This window comes from Lasioglossum baleicum, chromosome 8 (assembly GCF_051020765.1).
Source record: "Lasioglossum baleicum chromosome 8, iyLasBale1, whole genome shotgun sequence".
NCBI lineage: Eukaryota > Metazoa > Arthropoda > Insecta > Hymenoptera > Halictidae > Lasioglossum > Lasioglossum baleicum.
Window position 1 is genome coordinate 16,987,931 of NC_134936.1, and position 19,203 is coordinate 17,007,133.

General features: G+C 49.5%; 1 protein-coding gene across 4 annotated transcripts in view; it reads right to left on the minus strand.

Annotated features, from left to right (window-relative positions):
• 5-ht1 (serotonin receptor) overlaps positions 1-16,204 on the minus strand; it is a 161,599-nt gene extending 145,395 nt beyond the window's left edge. Inside the window, exons 1-2 of one of the 4 annotated variants that reach the window (XM_076429489.1) lie at positions 15,876-16,204; positions 9,230-9,500 (exon numbers count right to left, since the gene is read on the minus strand). The gene's annotated coding sequence lies outside the window, so the exon portion shown is untranslated. Of the gene's footprint in view, positions 1-9,229 lie in introns of all 4 variants that reach the window. The other 3 variants (XM_076429490.1, XM_076429493.1, XM_076429492.1) reach the window with 3 other exon arrangements.
• Between the last annotated feature and the right edge of the window lie 2,999 nt (positions 16,205-19,203).

Here is a 19,203-nt window from a genome sequence, read left to right on the forward strand (position 1 = left end):
CCTCGCGGATCGCCATAAATTTGCGTGCGCCAGCGAGTGGGAACGAGAATTACTGGGGCCCGTGGTAATTAGCTGCGAGCGCGGCGTCGATCCTTTTACGTTCGCGGCTCGAATTAGGGCGGAAAGTCGCGCGAAAGAACGCCGACGCGTTCCTGCTTCTCCATGGAGTTGCCTCGCGGAGAGATCGAGAATTTCCGTGGATTTCCATTGGAGAACGATTGCCGTTAATGTAAAAACAATATCGAGTCCCGGAAATGGAAATTGGATCCGTTGAAGAGGAACGATCATCATCGGAGTTGTCTCGGATAGGATGGTTATTTTGTGGTGTGGTCTAACATGATTAACGAGCGTTTGCGTTGGGAATTGCGAAGAGTCTCGACGGTTTAATGCGCGGCACAGGGCTCGTTCGACGAGAGAGACATCGAGAGGACCAGCCTGGAAAACGGCTGACGGTTTAGCCTCGAGGTCTCCGGGCGGTTTTGCGAGGGGGAAAAAACCGTTTCAGGAGTTCGCGAGGCTCGTCGGGAAAAATTATCCGTCGACGGATTAAACGACCGGATGCTCGAACATGTAAACTCGTGTCCCGGTTTGGAAATAACTCGGTCGGAAACGCCGCGAAACCAGCTGGCAAATTAGCTCGACGAGCTTCGCCGAAGATTTCTCGGCGGCTCGAATCTCTCGAGAAAAACTCTATTTCTATGATAATATCTGACGTCTTCCCTGCGCTGTCTCTCTTATGCTAGCATTCTTCCATGTATTCGTATGTTCAGTCGGCGAGTTGACACGTCTTGAAACGTCTCGTGGAGAGCCGCGTCATTTTTCCGGATAAAATGCATTTCGAAGCTGTTCGAATCCCGCGCAGTTATGCTCGGCACATCACAGCTAAATCCGGGATATTTCGCTCTTAATACTGCGGGACGTCGTCGTCGTCGTCTGTTCGACAGTTTCGAACTAGTTTGTACTTTACTGGGAGTCTATTTATTTCTCTTTCCAGGTGGCGAGTACTCCGCCGTATTAATCCTAAGTTCCGACAAAGTTCCGCGAAGGCTAGGCCCGAGGTGCGAGTCCAGGCTGGAGTCAAGCTGAGGGCGACAAAATCCAAGTTGGGTCCGAGTGAGATATCAAATTAAATTCAAGCTACAAGGTGAATTCAAGCTGAATCTATACTAGATCGAGGCTGGACTAGAAAGCTGAAATTTTGCACAGAGGTTTCCTTTATGATCTATACAAGGGATTTTGTTCGTGGTCGGATTTACTTCATACTTGATCTTAATGCTCTTTGATATAATTAATCAAACATCTGTTTCGGCAATTCAAAAAATTCAACCTCCGAGAGGAAGAACGGGCAACACAAAGAATGGTTCAAATACATGCCAGACTCGAGGATGCACGGTACAAAATATGCTTTTAAAAGATACTGAGCGACAGCAACGCGTGGCGGGGGAAAGCTAGTGCTAAATAAATGCAAGACAGGTACTCAACGCAGATCATTAATACCAACACGACCGAAATAAATTCTAAATTACGTGACACAAGTAGAACAGCACCGTCACGGTCACAGACAAGCCGAAAGTGGAGGCTGGCGACAATTCTCCATTTATTTCTGGCTGCATAATCTCCTACTTGGTGGCAGTCCGCTTCCACAGCGGCCATTTCGAGATTAAGCTACGTGTCCAGTGGACCAGAGTGTCGGACCATTTTCCCAGCAGACGCGACAGCAATTAGAGAGTTGCTCTGGGCGCGGAGTCCACTAAAGAGACGTGCTCTCGTAGGAGCAGAAGTTTGGAGCATCGGTGACACGATCCTTGGGAAAACAATGAAAGCCATCGGTCGGGAAGAACGATAAGGTTCGAACGACCGTGTAGAATCCCGTGATCCCTTCAATCTGCAGCTAGGAGAATTATTATTTGGTGCGGAGTTCGCGGTGATTTTCGAGGATCGAGTGACTACGTCGACTCGGATATCCGGCGTCATCTCCTCGGTTAAATGCTCGAGTTCCGTCGAGGCGAGAAGTTTGCCGGGCGGCGAAGCTCCCGCGCACGTTTGCCCGTAAAAGTGAAGCGGACCGTGGGAAACAATTGGAGCGCGGCGAGGGAGCAGCCTCGGCCTGCCAGAGATCGCTTTAAACCGAACCGTTAATCAAAAACGGATGATACAACTGTATCTGTCTGTCAATCTATCCGATAAAATAACCGGCCCCCGGCCAGTTAATCACGCCGGTGCCACACAGGCGAATGTACCCCGTGTACGCGACCGATACATTTGTAAGTCGGCCTCGGCGCGCGCTCGCTTCATACTCCTTTCCACGCCTCGCCTCGCGTCGCCTCGCGGCGAGGAAAAGTGAAACAGCGCGTTTCGTTCCGGCGACATTATCCCCGGTATTTATAGCCGCGATAATTCCCTTTGTAATTCATGCTACGGCCCCCGCAGCGGTTACGCCACTCGCATTGTTGCACAAAAATAGAAAGCCGCGGCGGGAACGAGCAACTAATGAAAATGTTATTGTTCCCCGGTTTCTTCTCGAGCGATTATGCCTGCACACGGTTCCGCGCAATGAATTCCCAGCTCGACACTCTTCGGCCACAGCGCGGCAGTCCGATTTTTAGATTTCTCGTCTCGCTGTCCTACACTCGGATCCGAACAATGCTTAATTGTTTCGCGTATACGCGTCATCGGCATACCGCGCCGAGAGTCCGATGTTGTAGATTGACGAGATTTTTTAGCGATGCTTGGACTCCCCGCGATTTAAAGGATCTCTCTGCGCGTTGTTTGCCGCGGGTAATGTGTATACTGTGCAAACACACCTTGCCAACGGAGGATTGTTGTAGATTATTTTTTCCTCGTCGATATTTATTTTCGCTGGTTTTCACCACCGACAGATTTTACGGATACGCGGGGAAAGTTTACACGAGCGGCGGACGGGCTCGTTTCGAGACCAGAAATAACGCGAGAGTGGTAGAAACATTTAAAAATGTCGACGAAATTACAGAGAAACTCTACTGTAATTAACTTCTGGCAGGCCTGTTTGTGAAATCGAATACTAATTTCCGGCGTGGCGGTATTTAATCAAGGAAATGTTCAATTCTGCATCGATAACAGGCGGCTCACTTTTACTTTGTATTGAAAAATTCTTTGGAACTCATGCCGCACAGTGGGCTGGATCGAGAGATTTAGTAACATTTCACGAAAAAGTAGACTTTCTCATATCGATTTCTAATAAATTTGTATTGCTTCCTAAATGTCCATCAACATCGAAGCTGAGAAAATGTTTCTTATTAAAGCTGCAGGAGTTTCCCTTTCAACGTGTTAAAATGTAGATTAATATCGATTACGACTATCAGAGTGAAAATACGGCTCTGACAGCAATTGTCGAGCATTGTCGACGATTCCGCTGCGCGGCGATTCCACCACACGGATCTCCCCTGAGTTTTTAATCGCTGGTTCGGTTCCATGGTCCGAGAATCCGCAGGCGGGAGTGAATCAGGAGGCCGTAGTTCGAAAGTGGAGCGCGTTTTACGGCGAGAAGAAAAGTTAATCGGGCGAGGAGGTGGGAGAGGATCCTCGGACTTCAAGTTTTAACGATCCGGGAAACGGCTGTGAATCCCGGGACAAGTTTCCCATTGTTTGTCGCGCACGGTTACGGGACACGCAAGCGGCGGAACGACGATTTTAATAAATAAATTTCGACAATGTTCGCGCGGCTCGTCGCACGGGATTAAGCTGATGGTGGCGGGGGTGTCGGGTGTGTGTATATGAGTGTGCGACGGCGTGCCGGGCAAATGAACGGGCCCGTTTACCCGGCGGCCGTCCGGCTCGAATTTCATTATCGATAGTTTGATGTTAATAACGCGCGCGGAACGGATCTGGAGTTTTCCGATAATTATTTACCCGTCGATAAAACGCGGCGACATAACGAGATTCCTGGCGTTTTCGAGACACGGACAGACGGCTGCCGCCGCCGCCTGAAAAACGTTCATTATAACCAGGAGAGACTACAATAGAAAAAAAAGGAAGCCGAGACGAACGCGAGCGCGCCAGCTAGCAAGCGAGCATGGCATCGTTTTTCGAATCGCATCACGGCTGACCGGGTGGCCGAACTTTTAATGAATAAACAGAGCTACCCCGTTTTCCCGCCCGGAACAATGGAATTTCGATGAAAATTCAATTGGAGAAACCAATCATCTCGCAACAACACCGGGGATCGCTCGGAAATAGGACGCTGCCCTCGATGGAACGATTCCCTGCGAGGATAAACATCGGACCAGCAGATTTTCAAGAGGTGAATTCCGCTGAAAAATATTAGGTTGCGCTCCTCCGCAACCGGTTTATTGCACCGGCTCTCCCCGATTCCGGCCGCGACTCGCCGAAAGAATTGCAACCGCTAATTGGCGGACCGAGCGCGGACTGAATTTTAATCAGGCACGCGTTAATATGGGGAAATATTTGATTTGGACTCGCGAAAAACTGAAAATGCGAGACCAACAGGAAATGAAATCTCGCGGGTTGTGAAATTTTGTTCATTGTGTTGCGAGTAGAACCAGTCTGCCATGCTCACACAATGTAAACGATGCTCTGCTGTTTTTATTTACAGCACCGGCGACAATGAAATGTTAATGGGAGATCGTGCACGTGCATTTTATTCCGCAAATAGTGGAACTGGAAAATCAGTGGAACTGAAAATATATAGAAATCGATGGCATTGTAAATAGACCATTTTGATTACTCTTCCCGATGATGTTCTATATTATATCGCGAGTAGCATACCGCTCGGTCAGACGTAAATTCCGAATAAACACTCGCGAACGATTCGGCGCAGCGGATGCAGTGAAATGAAACGCTTCAGTTACATTTATTGACTGTAATCGCACGAAAGTTCAAGTGTCCACTCTAATATTTTCAGCTGCTGTTACGAGCCCGGGCCCCGAGCAACACGAGTGGCCGGCGAAGGGTTGTTACCCCCTAGGAATATGGTCTTAATTTGTTAGTTAAGGTACGCGGACGAACCCAATGCGTAATTGGGGAGCCGCTAGGAATATAGACAGCGAGGACGAACCTGACGCGAAGTCAGGGAGCCTGTAGGAATGGAGTCAAACGCAGACGAACCTGTTGCGAAATCAGGCGATCTTGAAGAGATTCCCGTGAGAAAGTCGAACTGAATCTGTATCCGTAACACTGCAAAAAGGAGCCGGGAAGTAATGTCCATAGATATCCGGGAATCGAATATATTTGGAGAGCCTGTTCCGTCTGCAATGCGAGATATCATTTAAAAAAAAGGTATTTCGCCGCGTTTCCGCGAGTGAAAATCAAACTCTATGTACTATGCACGCTACGCGCGGAAATATTTATCGCGCAACTCGATTATTAAACGCGTAATCGCCTGGCACACTACCAGTCTGTTTGATTCTCTGCTAAACAATTCGATGAACCATTATTTACCAACAAAATCCGATTTTGTTACGGTGATAATATTGCAAGTAATGTTCCGCGTGTTGCGCGGAGAAATCAATACGTTCATGGATCGGCTGGCAAACAGTTGATTTTGCTGGAATTTGCACGACGCTGGTACGAAAATATGCAGAAGCAGATTATTCATTACACAATTTCATTTAATGTATCCAACAATAATAAATGATTCTACAAAATATTCGATTTCACATCCGAGTGTAAAAGAATCTGCGACGTTTCGACGAGGTGCGAGCGTTAACAGGATGTTAACCTGATTAGAGGAGCAGATTATTCATTACAATTTCATTTAATGTATGCAACAAGAATAAATGATTCTAGAAAATATTTTATTTCACATTCGAGTTTAAAAGAATCTGCGACGTTTCGACGGGGTGTTAGCGTTAACAGAATGTTGACCTGATTAGAGGTGTCGATGGACACTGGTGGGACGACGTGGGAAGCCGATATTCGCCGTGAACCCGGCGGAAAGTCCGGAATTATCTCTGGTCGGTGGTCGGGCAGGCTGAACGGCGAGGAGAAACGGCGCGAGGCTCTTTAAATATTAGGGGCTAATTGACTGGGCCCTGAAAAGCCGCGCGGAAAAGAGTTCTCGGTCTCTCGGGCTGAAAGAGCGGGGGCTCTCCTTGAACGTGAATTCAACAAGTTAGCCGTTTCTCTTTGGGAGACAAGCCTTTAAAAGCGGCACCCGCGCCGCGCGAGATTCGCAAGAAATCTAGATTAAAGGAACAAGGGCTTTTGCCGTGAAGGTAGCGCGGCAACGCGCCGATATCCAACCGTTCCCCCTATCTTACCCCGCAAGACTCTCTCGCCCAGGTCTCTCTTGACGCGGACGAGTGTTCTCCCGAGGAAATTCCCTTGATCTCGGCTTTGCCGCCGAACGATAAGAAACCCTTTGACCGGGCGAAATATTTTCCGGCGGAAAAGTTCACCGTAAGGGCGTAGCAACGTGCACGCCGTTGACGACGACTTGGGGAACGAGTATCAATATCGCCCCGGCGTTGATGATCCCGATATAACACCGTGCGCGAGACTGTCGGCTTCGTTCACGAGAAAAGTCAGCTCCGCTGCCGCGGGTGTGTGCGATTGTTCCAGCGATAATAGTCGAGCGCGCGACAGGCTGCTCGATCCGAACAGATTCCGGATGATTAATATAGCCTGTACAACAGAGAAAGTTCATTTCAGATCAAACATCGTAGATCCAACCCTTGGAAAGATGAATCTAACGTTGCACAAGATACCGGAAGATTAACTCTACGCTTGAATCAATGTTCGAAACTTCTGTGTAAACAGTTGCAGGATAATTGCAGTTTTTCACTGTCCAAGAATCCTTTTTTTTCAGAAGTAGCAAGAGATTAAAGGAGTCATTTTTCATGGGATTTCTTTCTTACGAAATACTAAGGGGATTAAATGAGTCGTTCGACAGGATTTATTTCCTCCAACGTAATCGCAGGATCGAGCAATTAAGTGAATCATCGCGTCGTACGATTTATGTGCTCTGACAATTAAGCGAATTATCGCGAGGATTTATTTCCCAAGCCTTTGATTCCGTTCTCCCCCCCCCCCCCCGTGAGAAAAATATCTTGAATATTTCCCTGCGATCCGAGGATCAACTCCGTAACGATTAAACAACCACCCGCCTGTTTTTCACTTCCCGGATTAATCCGGGAAGATGACACTTCCCGGGAACTTTTTCAATTAACCGAGACAAATCTTCCAAACGAACGAATTTACGGAAATTTTCCTGCGATTCGAGGATCGTTCTCACCAACAAATTCCTGTAGTTTTCTAGGCGGTTAGATCGATCCAGGAAGAAGACACATTCAGGAAAGTTTTCTGATTTGCCAGGACAAATTTGCAACGGTAGAAACGTATAATTTGCTTAGCGTTTCCTGCGATTCGTGGATCGTTTTCGCAACGATTAAACAACTTCGTGTCTTCTTCCAGGCGGTCGGATTGACCCAGGAAGAAGACACTTTTCGGAAAGTTTTCCGATTAACCGGGACAAATTTTGCAAGTGCAGAACGGTATGGCTCTCGGCTGAATGTAACGTTTATAAGTCACGAACCGGTGATTCTTCATTCGGATCGAGATATTTGTCTTGGATCGTACTTTAATCTCGCGACCCATGAAACTTCGGCAGTGTTTATTCGAGGGGAGTCCCCGTGCCCTCCGTGTCCGTCGACGATTAATTTTTCGTCCCCCCGCTCTGCAAGGTCTCCGCAGTAGCCGAGACCCGATTCTATTTGCGGACCGTTCTAAAATCGCCGGGGCCATTTCTGAAAAAGTTCCACGTCGATGCGGACGGGATTGACTTGTCGGTCGTTATTTATTCACTGTGTAATTAAACTCTGAATATTTCACCGGCCCGATCGATCCCATTTGCTCCAATGAAAACTTAATCCGCCATGAAAAAAATATTAATCGATTGCCCGGCGGTCGAATAAATCGACTGCGGCCCGGGGCCGGAACTGAATGGATCGTTGAACGTCGTCGACTGTCTAACAAACACGAATTCGTTTGCTAAGTGAAATTGACCGTGTCCACCGAGAACCGGCGCTTTTCAAATTATTATAGAAACACGCCCTTTAATTCTTCCTTGGCAGAAGTACATTAATTTAGCTGAGCCGCAGGCAATTGTTTCGCGAACCTTCAATATTCATTTCCAATGGAATTGTTCATTCTACGGCGACGTGATCGTTTATGTCTTAACCGGGTTACCGGACAATTCAAACGGACTGTAAATTACTTATCGGACACCTAATACGGGCAATAAACATCGGACCTGATAGCGCTACCGCGACAGTTATCGTCCCCGCGGATTTTTCTGTGATTTATATCGTCGAGAACTTGATGAAGAAAATGGGAAATGGATAATCGATACATAGTTAACGGCGGCAAAGTGAAATGATGCCAATATCCAACTCCGTTGATTTAAAAGAGCGGCGTTTAATTATCACCGAACTAATTATACAGCTTCTCAATTTGCAGAGAATGAAAATTGAACAGTTCTCGTACATGTAAAACAAGCGTGATTTGTTCTAGACGGCAATTTCATTCCACCGTAGAATCTTTCTTCGTCAAGCTGTCCGACTATTGCTCACTTCATTTTACCCAACAAAGTCACCGGTGAATCCAATATGCTTCGCATTGCTAGCTCATTTTTATTCCGTTCTGCAGTAGAAAATTACTTCGGTAGAGTGTCCGACCATATCCCGCCTATTCTACTTAAAAATCAAGTTAACCCTGTGCGCGCGTACCGAATTCAATTTCCGCGAAATACCCAATCCCGGTGTTTTATCTTGTAAAAACTGCTCGGTCTGTCCTGCCGTAGCTCACTCGACATAATCCGAAACAGAAATCCCGAACGCGTCGAATCACTTATTCCGTATTCGCCGGGAACAAATGTGCCGGTAGCGTGAAACGGAAAAATTCTCCGTCGACTTATTTATCGCGTAAATTATGTACACCACCTGTTACAAGACACCCGGCGTGCAATTTTATTCGAGCCGTATTTCAACGGGACACAAAGGTTCCGGGGAACGCATAAACATCCGACGTTATCGCCGATCCGGGGACAATCATCCATTCAGCGTCGCGGCGGACGATCTGGCGCAGCCGTTCTCGCAACAACTGTGGCCAGGACCGCCTCGAAAACATGTCCGGGTAATACGTCCGCGATTCAACGGACCAATCGACATGCCATTCGCGTGAGAAGTCACGCGCTGGTTGTTGCGATACGTGACCGGGGCTGGATATCTCGTACCTGTGATCGGTGCGCAGGTCTCAGGGAACGTTGTCCGGCTGCATCGCGGCGGCCGCAGGCTCGCTGCACACGGCTGCAGGCGCTCGCAGACTCCCTCGTCCGCCAACACGAGCGATCCAACGGCGATCAGGCACCCGGAACAGTCGGAGCAGGTCGCGAACAGGCTCAACCGTCGCGGCCGGTCATTAGCGTGGCGCAAAATCGGTGGACGCCGGCTATCGACGCGCCGTTTTCATCGTTTTAGGCTCGCGGGCATTATCGGCCGAGACACCTGCCGGAAACACCATTAGCCGACCGTTTATTCTCAACGTAATGCAACTCGGCGCGCGGAAGTGGTCCGCGTCGAGAACATCCACTGACATTTTCCTATAACTGCCCGACCGCGAAAAACACCGGAGTGACATTTCGAAAAGTTTCGAAAAAAAAGCAACTCCCCTGTGCCGCGAATAATTCAGCACCACGGGCAACTTTGCACAGTCGCAACTTGTGGAGCAGACGCGTGGGAGAACGCGAGTATTTCCAATCGGTGAAATTTTTTCATACCCATAAAACAATATAAAATTCGATAAATACCCACGCAAGAAAAATCGACGTTCCAAATGACACGGAATTTCTCGACGAGGACCAGGATGTGTCAGCCACATTTTTGCCGAGGGTTTAGCGTCTGGGAGAGTGGCGAGAGAGCCTGGACCCGTGGAAAGAGAACGAGAAGCGACACAGAGTGTCCGAAGCGGGCGCGATGGCCTGTCCACAGCTTTTCCCTCTGAGGCGTCGGAACTTTGAGCTCTCGCAGGTCCTATAATCATCCCTCCCGCTACCCTATCCCGCTGGAAAGTTCATTATCATGGCCGGTGAGGCGTGCCGCTGATTGATTTCTACGTTCTAGAGCCAGAAGCTACTCATTGGAAGACAGTCCTCGAGGAAAAAAGCTCTCCGACCCCCTCTGACCGTCTTTAATCCTCTCATCGGGTTCCAATTAATACGTGTCTCCGGCCGATATTCAACACCCGCCGGATTAATTGGTCCGCGGCGGTTTCAAACCGTCGTTCGACGAACTGCCGTACCGCTGCTGAAGTGTCCTTTTTCCTACCGGGTCCACTTTCCTCCCGTTTCTCGTTTTTTCGGTTTCCCACCACGAAGGATTAAGGAAATCATCCTCGCGAGGATGAAGTATTTGCGCGACGCGCGCCCTCAGGTTCGTGGGGGAATATTTGCAGAGACTCCATAAGACGGGAGAGCCGGAATCGGATCCGATAAGAGGATCAAGAAAAATTTGTGACCGTGGTTAATGAGCGGCAAAGGGGAGCGAATGGAATGAAATCACCGGGGGACTGTGTAACAGCGGACGAATTTACTGCCAGGCGCGCTTCGTCGATAAGGAACTTTTAAATTGAAAGCTACCAAGCTTCTTTCGACTACGGGATGTCTCGTGCTTCCAACATCAGACTTGGAATTTGATTTAGGGCTGCTCTAGATTCGGCTTAGACCGGCTCCCGTGCTACCCCGCTGATTAGGTTTCTACCGAGCTTCGCATAGATCTTCGAACAGGGATGTATATCGAGCTGGGTTCAAGTTTGACTAGATCTAAATCCTGTGTACGAGCTGGACCGTATCAGCAACGCGAGAATTGTGTTCTCCAGCAGCCAGTACTTATCGCGGACCATAATTCAGACTTAGCGTCGCGCGCGCCGAGGAGTAATTGGGCTGGAATTGCAGCGGAAAGCAAGGCACGCGTTGCGTCGGGAACGATGCATTATTTCTGGCCTGCGTGGAAAGGCGACCCCGTTGACGACCTTTCGTAATCCCGCGGACGATCACGCTTCGTCGAGCGAGGGGCCTGTTATGCTCGATAAAACCAATAAAACTAAATAAGCACGGTGGGCGCTCGCGAGTGCCGCTGACAAAGGGCTGCCGGATCGCTTCGAGGATCGGACCGGGATCCTTCTGTGTCGACGGGGATCGGAGCCTCTCGTTGTTCCGATGAAATTTGAAAGGGAAACGAAGCGAGCACGGTCGAAAGAATCCTTGCGGATCGCTGGAAAAGTGCATCCCCCGATCGAGAAGTGCATCTCCGCGACGCGGCGAAAAGGCGAGTAGACCAGATGCCTGCCGCTAACGATCTAATGTCTATTCAACGAGTCTGGTCTCGGCTCGTGGAAACAATTCAACGAGCTTCCCATATTCTAATATTGTCCCCCGCTAAACTGGCGAATGCGACTCTATATCACTTAAATGGCCAGCCTCTGCATTTGTTTACATAACTTCCAGCCCGACGAGAAAGTTTTACGTCGCGAAACCGTCGGCCCACAAATCTTTCTGCCCGGAGGAATTTCGTAACCGCGCTACCTTGATTAGCTTTGATCTGGGTTCGGCGAGGACACGCGAAACAAATAGAGAAAAATCCAAGGTAGGAATAGAGTCGAGATAGAAGTTCGTTGCGATCAACGAGAGACTAGACCCGTTAAACAGGTCAATTTCTTCATCGCTTCGGTGCAACATGCTAGCGGGATAAAGGTCGAACGGAGCCACAGGCAGGCGATTGTTCGATTTAATAAAGAAGGAACGTGGCTGGGGCAGAACGACCGGCCAGGTTGCACTGTGTATTGCAACACGTATCGCACGGTTGCGTGTTCTTTCCCCCGGCGTCCGCTAAAATACAAACAGAGCGTTCTCGCCTCGCCGGTGCTGAAAAGAGGAAACACAGCCGAGAGAGAGAGGTGGCTTGTTAGACTTCGCGACAAGCTTCCTTTCATCGCGATCGAGCATTTGCGTCCCTTAAAAGGAACTAGGGAAACCGTGACGCGCACAGATAGAAACTTCCTCGGGCTGTTCGCGGTGGAGACACCGGATCAAGGTGGCGCTCGAAACAACGGCACGATTTGATCGTTCGACGAATGCAACGGGGGAACGGACCTCGAATTCGTCAAACGGGGCACCCGAACACCTACCCTCGCGTTTCGGAACTTTCGCCGGGAACGGCGAACGCAAATAGCAATTACGTCGCAACGCATTGTCGCCGGCCGGTCAGTAGGAACTCGGTGAACGGTGAAAAGCCGCAACAGGACGCAAACAGTCCCGTTGCTCCCCTAATGGGAAAACTCTGGAGGACGTCGTCGTTCGCTGACGCTCGGACAGCTTTGCGGTGGCTCGACGATCACTCTTTCCCAAAGAACACAAGGACAAGTGGAAAAAACGGCTGCCGCGGAATTTTATGAATCGCTGATCGAGCCGTCCACTCATCAGAAACAGCATGAAACGTTTTCGGACGGAGCAGTGTTGCTAATTATTAAAATCTACATTTTATACAGTTGTGACTTGGTATGAACATAGATTGGTACGATTTTATTCTGCTGTGTCATTGAAAAGAATTTTCTACTAACGTCTGACCGTAGCACACCTATTCCACTTAATGCCAGCAATATTTGCCTCCTCTTCACTGCTGCAGCGAATGTGCTTCACGTGGACAGCAGAATTTTAAACTGCTGAGACAGAGAGACCAGTAATATCCTTAATATGTCTGATCATATCTAGCCTATCCTACTTAACACGAAGAAAATGCAATTTCTATCGAATCTGATTTGTGCGGGAGAACCAATTTCAGTCTCGTGTGTTATCTAAACTGTCATCCCCAGCCTGTCCGACCATATCTCACCCATTCTACTTAATCTAAACAGAATCCCAAGCACATCGAATAAATTATCCTTTATCTCCCCGGCGGAGCAGCTTCGTGAACGGAGAAAATCTTTGGGACAATAAAACGAGGAAGTTGCTACGAAAACAGAAGTGGAGGAATTTCTCTAAATTAACAGTTGTCGAAAAAATCGCTAGACTTCGAATGAAGTTAGACAATCCTGGAAGAAACACGGGGAGCAACTTTCTAATTGAAACGTCATGGTCCAATTCGACTGTGCACGATTCTAGAAAGGCCGGAGCCGGTGGGAAAAGATTGTGGATCGGAGAAAGAGGGGAAATAATTTGACAAATCCGGGATAACGAAATCAGACGATTCCCGAGGAGAATGGCGGTAGTTGGTCCGGGGAAAATGAGGTTTCGCGGGCCGGCAGGTTGTTCCGTCTGGCACGAAGTACGAAGTGTAAGAAACTGCAGAGTCCATTCGCTGTCTATAGCCATTGTTGAACGCAATTGAGCCGGGGCTCGCCGGGCAGAAGAACCGTTGTTCCGCGGTTGAATTGCGCCCTCGGTACACGGGAGGAGAGCTTAACAGATCGCCGAGGACAGGCGAGAAAACCGAGAGAATGGATCGAGGTCGGGTTAACGCCGCTCGAAAGAACCGGTAATTGCTTAATTCTCGTGGCGGTAGAAGAGCGATCCGAGAACCAGGAGGAATCCGGTGGAACCGCATGGTTCCGGGCTGTGTGCACCGGCGCGGCGGAACGATTTATCTCCTGGGGAACGTCGGGGCCGAGGCTTTTTAATAAATAAAGCGTGAGCGCGGGGGGACACGCCCCCTTTCAAGCCGGGGGACAGCTGAGAAAAATTCAATTTGTCAGCCGGGCAGGAGGCGGGAATCACGGGCCGAGAGCTCTCGGCTCTCCCGAGGGCCCGAGAAGGCCCGAACTCGGGCCTCCGGGATTTCTGGTCACGTGGCCGCGTCGATGGGATCGCCCGGTCACCCTCTATCGAGCGAATGAATTATTCGAGCCGACCGCGTCCACTCTCGGAATTTTTCAAGTGACAGAGGGAGAAAGAGAAACGGAGCAACGTCCCTCAGTCCTGCGGAGGACAACTCGCAACAAATTGAATTTGTCGGACGGCTAAATCTCGAGATCGAATCTTCGGAGAGGGAAAGAGGATTAAAGAGAGGAATGACGAAACGTTCGATCGCGCGAAATTAATCTCGAACCGGGGAGAAGGTGGGGAGGGGGCAGCAGAGAAAGCAAAAGGTCGTGGTCCTGGTTGCCTTTGTCTCTGTGCTCTGCTAAAGGATTCGCCGGCTGACTCCGGACTCTCGGCGACTGAAGGCAGAGCTTATCCGTCGTGTGTTTGCTCGAAAATAAAATTCCCCTCGCTAGCAGCGACAACGCCGGAACCGGGACGATAAAGAGGTTCCTTGTCCTTCTCCTTTTTGATATTCGCCCCGGATCTTTGCGACTACTCGACGCGTGAAATTGAAACTTCTGACGGTCTCTCACCTGGAACAGACGCGGCGGCCCGTTCGCCGTTTCACGACGTCGTCGGAGGCTGTCGGAGAAATATCGGCCGTTGTCACGGAACCTCGAGAGCATCGGCTAACAACGGGATTTCACGAAGAAGAGGAATCTCGATACGCGGCTTCGCACGCGATTTCCTATGGGGACTCGAGAGGGGCGAACGAAGACGACCAGGACCGTCGGGGTAGATCGTAAAGATGCCGACGCGTGTGTGCCCAGGACTTTCCAATTTGCTCCCATCCTCCCAGCCTCTACGAGATCTATCTCGATCCTCCGTAAAGCCCCTCGCTCTCGCGGTCGCTCGCTCCGACACGACCTGTCTTCTTGACACGCCGCGCGAATGGAACAATGAAACGAACCGTGCATGGACCCCAGACCTGTTCTTCGGACATCGATCTCTCCGAGAGGAGTTCGTCAACCCTGCAGACCTGGTTTCCGAGGAATCCGGCTCTTCAGCCTCGGGTAATTGGTCTAAACGCTGACGCCGGCAGAAATCGACTGTGATTTCCACGTTGTGCAATTTTATGCAACTTTTTCGAAATTTCCTCTAATTTATGTCTTCTTGGATTGGATCTTTCAGACCTTCTCCGAAGCATGTGCACCCTGTTTCACGTGACGGGATTCTCCGATGAAGGCAACCGGAGCTTCATTACCGCAACTATCTCAGAAATTCTTTGAGGAACTGCAATCTGGGAAATTGGTCTCGGAAACACTCCACTGATTTAATCGACCAAATTGATTCAGCGTAACGCACCTTCTAATTCTATCAAATTTGCCGACGTACCAGGACAATCGATCTCCAAATTCCTATTTCCATCCAGCAGTTAATAATCTCGAATGTTCGATCTACCCAGAATCCTCAAAACTGTCCCATAAATTCAACCTCCTCCGACCACAGGACACTCGAACCCGTTCCGTCGTCTGCGGCTATCGTTTTCATTATTTGTGCATCGAGGCGGGCTCCGATCGCCGTTAACAGGATCTCGGAGGGATCCGGGGGCAAACAGGATGATCCCGGGAGCAAATATCTAGGGTAAGACAGAGCATGTTTGCTTCCGGGGCTGCCTAAACCGCGGGTAACGAGAGGCTCGATCCCTCGAAACGAAGAATCCTCGAGATCCTTTTCCTCGGTATCCAGGTCCTAAGCTCGGTCGTCATAAATCCAAGGAAGGATCCTCGGGGAGCGAGAAACCGAGAGAAGAATCCTGCGAAGCAATTTAACTCGACGTATCCCGGGGTAGCGATTTAAAATCGTCTGGCTAGAGTTCCAGGCAGCCGAGCAACAAGTTATGCACCATGACAAGCGTACCGACCGACAGGCCAGGCTCACTCGCGTCGATCGCGGAGGAATCTGCTCGGGAGACAGGAGAACATGTTCGGGAGAACACGGACAGGATCGAGGAGTCCGCGGAGGAGACACAACGAGCAGTGAATAAGAAGATCTTCGAGTAAACGGTCGATAGGTGAGAACGCACTGGTGAATGGTCGGTGGCGGGCGTCGCGGCGCCGATTTTTCACGGAATCGGCGCGGATGTAACCGGCGTTGATCGCTGGGCAGCGTCCAGGTTCGTTGATAGTCGAGAACGGCCGGATCCCCGTGGGAAAACGCGCGAGATCTCGATCCCGGCGTGTCGATCGAGAGCCGTCGTTCCCGTAAACACGACGTCCGTCGATATCCGGCGTCGACGAAACGAAAACGGGGCCGGAGACGGAGAGATAGGCGGCGCGGATTCCCAGCTGCGACCCGGTGGTCCGGAGTACCGTGCCAGTACTGCTACTCCGGAGTTTGTTATCGAGTAGCGACGAGAGGGAAACGGCGGGCAGGGTGGTGGCAGCTCCGCTTGGCTGACAAGTAGACACAGACGGCATTACGCAGGCGCCGGACACTCGGCTCTCGCATCGCGACTACCCTACGCCCACCTACGCTCTCCCTCTCCCCCTCTCTCTCTCTCTCTCTCTCTCTCTCCCTCTCCCTCTCCCTCTCTCTCTCTCTCTCTCTATTTCTATCGCACACCCCCTCGAACACACCACCACCGTCTCTGATACTCGAGTGCTCGACCGACCTACACGGCCACCTACACCGGACCGACCGGTATATCGCGGGATGGCCACCACGATTCTGGTCTCCTTGCGATCTCCTGGAATCGGGGATGATTCCCTCTTGGTCCTAGGGTTGCCAGAAATGTTTTATCCAAATACCAGGTATGTAAATATGAAACCGGAATTTTTGTATAGAAAATGCGAGTTTATTCTATGAAAATGCTACAACATATTTTATTCGAAGTATTGCCCATCGGTAGCTATACCATCTCTCTGACAATTTATGAATGCCACGCCAGAAAAACTGTTCGTCTTTTCAGGAACTCGAAAGTTCACTAATTGTGCCGAAGAGTTAGATAGTCGAATAAGGCAAAAAACGTGAGGCAAAAATTTCTTTTTCACGATTAGTGAACTTTGAGCGCGGATATCTCGGAAACTGTGCGAGGTAGCGAAAAACTGAATCGAATCAATCTTGTGGCACATTTTGTCAGCTTTAATTTTGTGTAGAATGGTCTCATCGCTAGGACGCATAGTTTCCGAGATATAAGCGGAAAACCTATGCTGTTGTATGAAACTTGTATGGTTGTGAGTTGAAAATCTTTATCAGACGTCGAAACAAGAAAATGGCGTGAATGACGCGGTAAATTCCGGTCTCATATTTACAGACCTGGTATAGAAGAAGTAGTGAAAACTGCAATTATGTAATGAGACAGGCTCAAAATATAAGAGTTCAAGTAAAAGAGGTACACAGCACATTTTAAGCTTTTTCATTCAAACAAAGATTTTTGAAAATTCCTATAGGTACGTAAAGATCAAGTTCAAATATAGAAGATCTGGCAACCCTACTTGGTCCCCGCACAGTGGAAATTTTCAGCGCTGGAATGTTAGTTTAGATATTTTCGAGGAAAGTAAGTAGCACGAGACAAATAAATGAAACAGGAACGGGTTCTTCTCGAGTATACTAAAATAACTAGCTCCGAACGTGCTCGGATTATTGGAAACGGTAAGCAATCATGCTTCATGCATCGTAAAGTGGCCCCCAAGAAGTTCAAAGCAATTGCATCCTGCCGAAGCAGCTCGAAACAGCGGAATATCGAGTTGTAACGCGTTTGGAGAAGTTTGATGGGCTCGGGCCCCCCTTCCTCGCTGAAACGAAGTTTTCCGTGGGAACTGTACGGTCAAACGTGACGCGGCGTTTCGGAGGGGGGTTGATATTTTTGGCCTCGGCACGGATATTCCCTGGGGATAACACAGGCCTCTAGCTGGATAATTAAAAGGCACCCGTGGCTTTCCGACGGCGCCGACGTGATAAAGCTCCCTATCAATATACATCGAACAGGGGAACAGTGAAAATAGAACAAGGGTCTCGAGGATGCTCGTGAATGGAGAATCGAGAGATAATTCAGAACGGCGGCGAACAACAGGATCGATCGTTGCACACGTCGGAGGAGCGACGATCGAAAAGACGAACGGGACGATCCGTTCAAGTGGTTCGAGCCAACCGCCAGCTGAAAGAATCCGGCTGAATGGTTGGTTCGCGTCCACGTTGATCCGCGGAGGATTTTACACGGCGTTCCGCTGACGGATACGTCATAATCGAGATCCGATAATGGAAAATTTGGATAATGGATTCCCGGATAACCGAAACGATATCCCATCCGCGCCGCCGCGCCACCGACCGGCAAATTTAGCGACGTTTAGACAAAAATTCTCTTCTCCAATTTACACATCCATCAAATTTATTCGGCCGTCGATCTCGACAATGGAAAGTTGATCAAGTCGGCAACCCTTTGACCCCTTGAACTCGGAGCTATTTCTCTTCCGACCTAGAATAGTTCCATTCCCTGTGATTTTTCAAATTTTATGGAAATGAAATTGGTGAGACGCCTAAATGTTTATATTAAATCAAGCTCTGTCGATTCCGAATCACTGTTCTTCTGCAAATTCCTGTACCGTTAGAATCCGTCGTTTCCCACGAATATTTTCGATGTTATACTCGACGACCTCCATGCTTGAAAACGTCATTTAAATTTCCCGATCGGCAGCACTTCGCGGGTTCGCCGAGAAATCCGCGCGTTGCCAGCGCGATCGTAATCGGGGAAATTTATTCGCTGTCGAAAACGCGGACTGAAAAGTTTCTGATTACCGAACGGACCCGCCCCTCGGTCGCAGAAGTAATTATTCGCGGCTCGGAGGATCTTCGAGGCGTTTGTTCGGCTCTCGGTCGACAGACGCGCTCGTTAAAAAGGGGAATCCCTCTTCCGAAGCCGGTGGAACCGGAATCGAATATCGAGGAAGCGAAAAGGGCGAAGATCCCGGCCATGGACGCCGCTGATTCTCGACGCTTGTAACTCCTCTGTCTAATGTCTTCGTTTCTTTCTGTTCCCGAGAGGTAATTTAGATCGTTCGCGATACACACAGCCGGAAGAGACGTTGTCGCTGTTTCCTCGAATCGTTACGCGTCCCCTCGAACTTGGACGAAACTCTGTCTCGCAAAAAATCTTCGCGAGTTCCGAGGACCTTCGATCTTTCGCACCGCGAGGACGCCCTCCGGCAGAGACCGCGCCTTGGAAACACGTTGACTCATCTTAATTCAACTTATGAATAGTATGAAGAAATCCAATTGAACTTGCGCCGGGAAGTTCGGTTATAAGTTTACAAGTTTCAATAATAAGGAACCGTGGCGAACCGCGGCCGACGGAATCGAAATTTTCATCGCGTCCTGTCTTCGGTGCCGGCAACAACGTACCAGCAGATTCAAAA